Source organism: Rhinatrema bivittatum, unplaced genomic scaffold (genome assembly GCF_901001135.1).
Source record: "Rhinatrema bivittatum unplaced genomic scaffold, aRhiBiv1.1, whole genome shotgun sequence".
Lineage (NCBI taxonomy): Eukaryota > Metazoa > Chordata > Amphibia > Gymnophiona > Rhinatrematidae > Rhinatrema > Rhinatrema bivittatum.
The window spans coordinates 28,391-37,377 of NW_021820837.1; positions in this window are offsets into that span (position 1 = coordinate 28,391).

Below are 8,987 nucleotides of genomic sequence, written 5' to 3' on the forward strand. Positions count from 1 at the left end.
CGGAAGCAGCATGCACTGATGGATGCTGCGTCCCTGCGAAGGAGTGGCCTGGTGGATAAACCAGGGAAATCAGGGTTTAATTCCTACTTTGTCCCACTCATACTCCCTGTGACCTTGGGCAAGTCACTTTATCTTCCATTGCCTCAGGTACCCACTTTGGGAAAGAGACTTATGGTATCCGAGTTACTGATAATATTGTAAGCCATCTTGAGCACTGAGCATTCTGGGGTAATAAGCATGGAGCAGTGGTTCAACCCCAGACTACACTGAAATGATTGTAGTGTGCTTCCAAGAAAGGGTTAAGCACAGGGGCAGCTCAAGGCAATCTGCCGCCTGAGGCAAGAGATGAGATGGTGCCCCCTCACTCTGCCCCTCTTGCTCCTCCCCTCTTGATCCACCCCTCTCACTCCGCCCCTCTCACTCCGCCCTGTCCCTCTTCCACGCCGCCGGCCTGGCCTCCAGCGGCAGTAGCTCGTGGCAGCGACCCTCCACTTTTCTGCCGCCGCCGGCCTGGGTCAGCAGCTGCGGCAGGGGCAGGCAGAGTGAGGCGGATGCCACAGAGGCATTCTGAGAGGGGCATTTTTTGCCGCCTCAAATTCTGCCACCTGAAGCGGCCGCCTCGCCCTGCCTCATTACAGAACTGCCCCTGTGTAAGCTGTACAGAGCCGTAGCACAACCCTACACAAAGTGCAGCAGGCTAGTTGCAACTCTAAACAGAAGGCTTGGGGGGGGGGGGGGGAAATCTGCATGGAGTGGCAGTTTCAACCTTAAACACTCTGCTGGGCAAACTGGATGGGCCATTTTGGTCATTTTCTGCTTTGATTATTCACTATGGGGGTCAATATTCAAAGCCATTTAGACTGATAGCTCACATGTCTAACTGGGAAATATTTGGCTATTTATCTGGATAATTTTAACCAGATAACTTGTCCACTAAACAGCCCATTGACTATGTCTCTATATTCCCGTGCTTGGAAAAGCAGGCTAAAAGTTCCCATAAGAACATGCCATACTGATATTCCTGTGCCCACTCCCACCCCTGTCCACTAGAAGTAGGCGTTCACTTTTGGCCATCTTTGTAGGGGTGAACGCGTGTTTGCCCAGGTGAAACCATTTCATTCCTGCCCAGTTTGTATGTAATAGGAAGAAGCTGTAGTACATAGGGGTCCCTACATCGACATTATGACTTGCTCTGTCCGTGAGCGGCGTCTCTGGGTAAATAACATGATGATAATGACCGCTGGGGTTTGATTAGGGATACTGCAGAGTAACCCTTGAAAAGGAAAAGGTGTACCAGATTCTTGGGGGGGGGAGCGGGGGGTGTTCTGCGATGGTAGAGAGAGACGCACAAACAGAGAGGCTCTCCAGGTCACTAAGGAATTCTCACCACTTCCAATCAGTAGCTCACACCTTCCCTGGTAGTCACAAAGGGTCGCTTCTAAGGCCGAACCTCCCTACCTTCCTTATGCCAAATTGGGCTACTTAGTCATATCTGCCTATTAAAGCTGCTAAACACAGAATTATGGCAGAGAGTTTTAGGTCAGTGTCGCCCCTGTGAATCTCCTAATGTGCACAAACACCAGCCTTTAGTGTATATAACAACAGCTTTAGGGACTAGACTAGTATTTCAGGGGCCATTACTTCACTGCAGCCTGAATTATCGCTAAAATGAATTATTTACAAGGTCATTAAAGTTGCAAAAGGTCATGCCATCATTTAATTTTGTCCTGTGTATTTCAGGTGTTCACAGGGGATTGATTACCACAGTGGCATTAGCAGTGACACGGAAAGAAATGGAAGCTCCGGTGCCGTAATAAGAACCTCCCCTTCCTGAATTTACACATCTGTAACTATTACAGCTATGTGCTCTGCTTTTCTCCATTAATACGAAAAGAAAACTTAAAGTTCTTGGACTAGACAGGGTAATTCCAAATAAATAATCCACATTGTAAATTAATTGAATCCGCTGTACAGGCACGGTATCAGCAAGGCACTGACTCTGATATAAAATGGGACAACTTTTAAAGGGCTTGAGAGAATTCACACAGAGAGCGGTTAAAGTTACTCCACAAATCCCTTTATCAAGATTAGAAATGAGACCCTTCAGAGTTGGCATTGTCCTTCCTAAGAGGAAGGCAGCCCTGCCTTTTGTCCCTGTGCCCGACAGTATACAGTGTGTGTGTGCGTGAGAGAGAGAGTGTGTGTGTGTGAGAGAGAGTGTGTGTGTGTGTGAGAGAGAGAGTGTGTGTGTGTGTGTCAGAGAGAGAGAGAGAGTGTGTGTGTGCGTGAGAGAGAGAGAGAGAGAGAGTGTGTGTGCATGAGAGAGAGACAGAGAGTGTGTGTGTGCGTGAGAGAGAGAGAGAGTGTGTGTGCGTGAGAGAGAGAGAGTGTGTGTGTGTGTGTGTGTGTCAGAGAGAGAGAGTGTGTGTGTGCGTGAGAGAGAGAGTGTGTGTGCGTGTGTGTGTCAGAGAGAGAGAGTGTGTGTGCGTGAGAGAGAGAGAGAGTGTGTATGTGTGTGTGTCAGAGAGAGAGAGTGTGTGTGTGTGAGAGAGAGAGAGAGAGAGTGTGTGTGCGTGTGTGTGAGATGGAACTCAAGCTATCAAGTGGAAGAAAGAGAATTATGTCACAGGGGGTCAAACTGTGCATGAGCAAGTCCCAGCCCACTAAAACTTCCTTTCTGTCTGTTCAATGAAATGCATTCGTATACGGATGAAAACCGGCCAGCAATTTATTTTTTAAACCTTATTTTTCATCGAAACATCAAATAAAGTACGATTTCAGGGAAAAAAAGATTTAGCCAGATAAATTTCATTTCATTTATTAAAGCTTAATATCCCAAATGATAAAACACGTTATTTGAGCGCAATACAATAAAAAGGCAATCATAATTTTCACAAACCAAACAATAAATCTGAATTTATTTGGATAAATAATGTTCAACTACTATGATCATGCATTTTTGCATCTAACTTTAAAAATATGCACGTGAAGATTTTACCCACGTAATTTGCATGCGTTTATTCCCCCGTAGGTTGGCTTTTATGTATGTAAGTAGGAAGATTTTCTAACATGAGCACAGTCATGAAATCGCCAGTTTTACCAATTAATCTAAGAGTTCACCTGGTCCATCTGCAGGTCATTGAGACTCTCCAGGCACTGACCTCTGAACTCCCTCCATTTCACCCAGGATTTCGCTTTGAAGATGTTTACTGTCATTTACTCCAGATGTCGAGCAGAAGTAAATATAGGCGAGTAAGATGGAAAATTTCCATGTGTAAAATCTCTTATAAAATAGCAACTTACTCACATAAATATTGGCCTCGCCCTGGAATGCCGGGGCCCACCCAGTTTTACACGAGCAAAGTTACTTATGTGCGTATTTTGAGGTGTATAAAATAGCATATACATGTGAATATAACTCCTGGGGGAATTCTATGCACAACATTTTTAAATTCTGTGCACAAAATAGTAAAATTCTGCAGACTTTATATTGGTCAAAATAACACAATATACATCACAGTCTTTGAGTAATTAACTTAAAATGTAATACAGAAAAATTATTATTCTGTGTGAGAATGCAAAAATGCAAAGTTTAAAATATTTTGAGTAGAATTCTCCTAGCAGTACACTGTAGGCGTGTCCCTTCCACCTTCTCTCCCTTCTCCCCTGGCCAGACCCTTTTCACTCTGCCCTCTCAGGCTGTAACTTCTCTGCTCTCCACTGCTCCTCCAGGCTCAACCCCTTTCACTATCTCTACCATCTAGCCCTCCACTCCTAGAATTTGACCACTCTCTCATACAGCTTTTCACACAGGTTCCCTCTGTCACACTCACACTCACACACACACACACCTTCAAACAAGCTCTCTCTCTTGTGCACACACCCTCCTCACACAGAATCCCTTTGTCCTCTCACACACACACTCTCACATTGGCTCCCTCTCTCTCTGCATACACACACCCACTCACACAGAATCCCTTTGTCCTCTCACACACACACATACCCACTCACACAGAATCCCTTTGTCCTCTCTCACACACACACACACACCCACTCACACAGAATCCCTTTGTCCTCTCACACACACTCTCACATAGGCTCCCTCTCTTTTGTGCATACACACACAAACACCCTCACAAAGACTCCCTTTGTCTATTGCACACACCCCTCCCCCTTTGCATAGGCTCCATCTCTCTCTGGCAAACACGCACTCACACAGGCTCCTTCTCTTTCTTGCACACTCATACACTTTCACATAGGCTCTCTCACTCACACACATTCCTTCACATTGGCTCTCTCTCACAAACAAATACACACCTCACAATATCCCTTGCTCACACTCACCCTCACTCAGACACAAAGGCTCCAAATCTCCCACACACCCTCCTGTGCCTGTCATTCTGCGCACACATACACTAACTCTCACAGGCCACGTCGATGCTACCTCTCAGCTGCGACCCTCTTGCAGTCCACCGGCATCTCGCTTGTCTTCAGCCACGAGCGGGATGGGCTCTGCACGCGGCCTGCCTGGCAGCAGCGCAGAATTATGTTTTACATGCGTATCTGCTGATTTTTACACACGCAGCTTTTGAAAAGTCACCTTTAAGGATTTCATTTCAGCTTGCCTCTGTTCCGGTTCTGCTGCTCTTCAGGGCAGCTGTAAATTTTGCCCCCCCCCCCCCCCCACGGAAAAATTCACATGGCTGCTCCCCTGGCGTTTCGCTTTATCTCCCCCTGGGATCAGCTGCCTGTCTGACCTGCTTACGTACTGCAAATGAAGAATTACCCCTTTTCTGCTGAAAAGCACTTTTTAAGCAAACTCAAAATAAAATCAGAAAGAGCTGAGAAAACAGATCAGCAGCCACTTAGGCCTGTTTATAACTCTCTGCATTTTTTTTTCCCCCCATAAATTATCCCATCAATTAATTTTATCCACATTACGGAAACTGGACCTTGCCCCTCTACTGCCGGCCTGAGCTCCTTTGCTCGTGGCCAGATTTTGTTCAGGAGGATTTGAACATACGTTTAAGTGGCAATGCCTTGGAAATATTTTATCCCTGCAGGGCATTTCTGTGTGTGAAGCACAAAATATTTTCATCCTAGGCTTTAATTCAGACCTTCCCTGCTGCTGCTGCTTCTCAAAGAAGCAACATCGGAAAGCATATAGGGGAACATGGAACAACTTTACGGGATGAGCACACGGGACCCTTAGCTGTAAAGAGCTAAAGGGAAAACTTCCCTTGGAGTCTAGGGTGTTGCACCAGGAAGTAAATCAGGCAGAGCCGAAGATGGTTCCTCATCTGTCATCGTATTCTATGTATCTGCCATCTTCAAGAGCAAACAAGGGTCAGGGGAGGGAGAGAAGGAGGGGGGTGATAGTTTTGGATGTATGGATGAAATTCATCTTTTAAGCCAACTTATCCTGATATATGGATGTGGACAGGACAGACGTCGTCCTGAAGGAAAAGAGGCGTGAGCCGCAAGGTTTGCCTTAATCTCAGTAGACTCATTAGGTACCGGGCCAGCCACCCCGATCTATAATTCTGTTACAAGACCGATGCAATGTCGGCGCACGTTCAAACGGGCGCTCACGATTGAGCACCCGCTCCCTTAACGCGCGCCGATCCACCTCTCCCAGGTGCCCGATTTAATAATTTAAATCGGGTGCTGCGGTAAATAGGAGGCAGTAGGGGAAGCTGCACGCCCCCAGCGCCTCCTCGGCAGCAGGCGCCCGGGAGAGGCGGCGGTGGTCAGGTTAGGAAAACGGAGGCTTAATTTCATGAGCGTCTCTTTTCCTAACCTGACCGCCGACACACTTTTTTTTTTCTTTTAAATTCTCCTATGTTGGTTCCTCCGTCTTAATATTGCAACGATATTAAGTCAGAGTAAGCAAAAGAAAAGCAATATTTTCTGCTTTTCTGTTATTTTTTTGGGGTCCTCAAGACTTAACGCCTGCCCTGGGTAGGCGTTCATTTTTGCGGGTTAGAATGTGCGCGTTGGGTGCAGAAGGGGTTGTGGACGCGCGTCCGACCATCGGTTGAACAGTGCACTCGGCTGAGCGCGCTGCATTGCATCGGCCTCCTGGTCTTTCACAGGCCTCAGCAGAAAGCTTAGCAGATGACTCTGGGCCAACAGAAGCAAGTTAACCTTAGAGCAAACCTGCTCCTTTAGTCCCACTGAATCCTGAGCTGGACTGTGCTTACTTTCCAGGCCGACGCAATGATCTTGGCGCTAATAAAATGTGTGCTGGCTTTTAGATTATTGTTTTTGTTAACTCCCGATGCAGTAAGCTCATGATATGCTAATACAGCGGGAGTTAGAAAACTGTATCATGTGTGTTCGGCACGGGTTGACCACACATTTTAACTAGGGAAGGGGGTGAAGACATCCCTGACTAGCTGTGCAGGTAAGTGGCGGCAGTCGCCGCTGCCCGCTTACCCAGATAAATAGCGATCTGTCCATCTAGCTGGCAGTGGGAAGCAGTCACCACTAGACAGATGCACGAATCAGTAGCTATACGGCTATCTGCAGTGGGTCGCCACTATTTAGCTGGATAAGAACTTTATCCAGTTAAGTAAGCATAAACCACACCATATAGCCATATAAGTACTGACTTATGTGGCTATGTGGCGGCTGCTTCTCACTGCCAGATAGACAGATAAATCAGCTTTCTGCTGAGGCCTGTGAAAGACTGCAGCTGCCACCTACCCAGATAAGTAAATTATTATTCAGGTAGGTGGCGGTGATTGCCTGCACTTACCCAAAGAGTTTTTAAAAACATTTTTAAACTTTAATTTTTTTTTTTTTAGTGCTGGAAACCTAACTCCAGTCCTAACCAGGGGTTAAGTTTCTAGCGCTGGAAAAGGCAATCCTGGCCAGGTGCAATCTCTCTGCATTGGTGGGTATTTGCTTAATACCCTCATTTCTTCATGCAAAACTCCTTCGGAAGGGGTGGGGGGGGAGGGGGATGGACTTCCGTGGCCCTGGCTCCTTGTCCTCTGTGTCACCTGAAGGCAAATCCCTGTTCCCTTCTGAATCCCTCCCACATTCCCTACCAGGCTTAGAAGCAGGCTCCGGGCGAATGAGTGGCAATTTTAAAATACAAGTGGGGGAGCAGAGTGCGAAGGTCCCCATGACGATGGCGTCACCACATCGAGACGGGGGGGGGGGGGGGGGGGGGGGGCGGCTTCAGCACTTGCTGATCACCAGCCACAGAGATAGGTGGGGAGTAGGGGGCTTCATTTTTTTTTAACAGTTTCTTAAAAAGCAAAAATAAGAAAGGACCGATGGAAGAAGGAGCAAGTGTGGAGAACAAAAGGGTTGCCATGGCAACTGCAATGGCCCAAAAGAAGAAAACTGTAAAGATGCAAGGTAATAATATTACTTTACAAGGAAAAAAAACCATTCACGCCATAAAGCTCTCCTATCACTGAATCAGCGAAGGAATGAAAGGAGGGGAGAAGGAAAATGCCAGTCTTGAGTGCATCTGATCCAAAAAGTAAATTAGTAGCAGAGAGAGGGAGAGCAGGCAATCTTTTATCAGCTTCCCATTCCTTCTGGCCTCAGGCGCTGCCTCACCTCTAATAATGTCTAATAACAGTGATGATAGTGTTTGGCTGGGTGCATGCTCATTCATAACATTTAGTTGGACAGGCAGCACATAGGCACATAGATTTTTACAACAGCTGGGAAAAGCAGGCGTGTTCAGTGCGTCGCACGTAAGCCTCCATACACACGTATGCTGCGGAGCAGAAATACACGTATTTTATAAAATATGGGGGTAGATTTTCAAAGGGTTACGCGCGTAACCCCGAAAACCTGCTCCTGCGCGCGCAGGCCCCGGGACGCGCGTATGTCCCGGGGCTTTGAAAAAGGGGCGGGGCTGGGGGCGGGGCGCCAGTCCGGGGGCAGAGGCAGGCGTAACTCCTGAAATAAAGGTAGTGGGGGGGGATTTAGGTAGGGCTGGGGGGTGGGTTAGATAGGGAAATGGAGGGGAAGGTGGGGGGAGGAGCGGAAGGAAAGTTCCCTCCAAGGCTGCTCAGATTTCGGAGCGGCCTTGGAGGGAACGGGGAGAGCCATCGGGGCTCCCCTAGGGCTCGGCGCGTGCAAGGTGCACATGTGTGCATCCCCTTGCCGCGCTGACCCTGGATTTTATAACATGCGCGCATGTTATAAAATCAGGTGTACATTTGTGTGCACCAGGTAGCGTGCACAAATGTACCCCACGCTCGGGCTCGTTTAAAAATCTGCCCCTATGCGCACGTGATACACATGGGTTATAAAACACTATGGTAAATCTGCGGGTGGCCATATGCCTGCGTATCTGCCGCCGCACGGAGGCTCTGATAGTTATCCTCCCTGTGGACCGGGGGGAGGCATTCCTGGAGAGGGGAGGGGTTTGGACTTATGCGCATACTTTTGGATTTTCAATAGTACGCATGGAAACTTTTACCAAAAAACTTCTGCCTACAGATTAGCAGGTGTAACTGTGTGCGGATAGTTTAGGTGGCGCAAATTTCAACACGAACATGCGCACATTAAGTTTGCTTTGGAAACTGGTATAACTAATGCATGTATTTGCCAACTTTCGCAGGGCGGGATGTTACAAAGTTGCCCCCATAGTGAGTGGTGGAGCAGGAAATCAATGCGCAGCCTCCAGACGTAAGTGTCTGACTCTCAGCCCTATGGCACGCGGTTGCATGCAGAGCACTGCCAGCTGCCTTTGGTGCACACCACAGAGCACTGAATCTCCAGACCTCAAGCTACTGGCAATGTAGAGGTTAAAACAAACCCACCAAAAATCTCAGAGGTGGAAAGTAAGAGAGGCCCCCCTTGTACAATGGTCTCCAACTTCAGTTCTCTCGAGCCATCAACGGGTCTGGTCTTTCGGGGTATCCAAAATAAGTACATTTAACTGATTGAAATGTATGCAACTGCATCTCAGGAATACTCATCACCAACATCCAGAAAACCAAATCTGTTGGTGG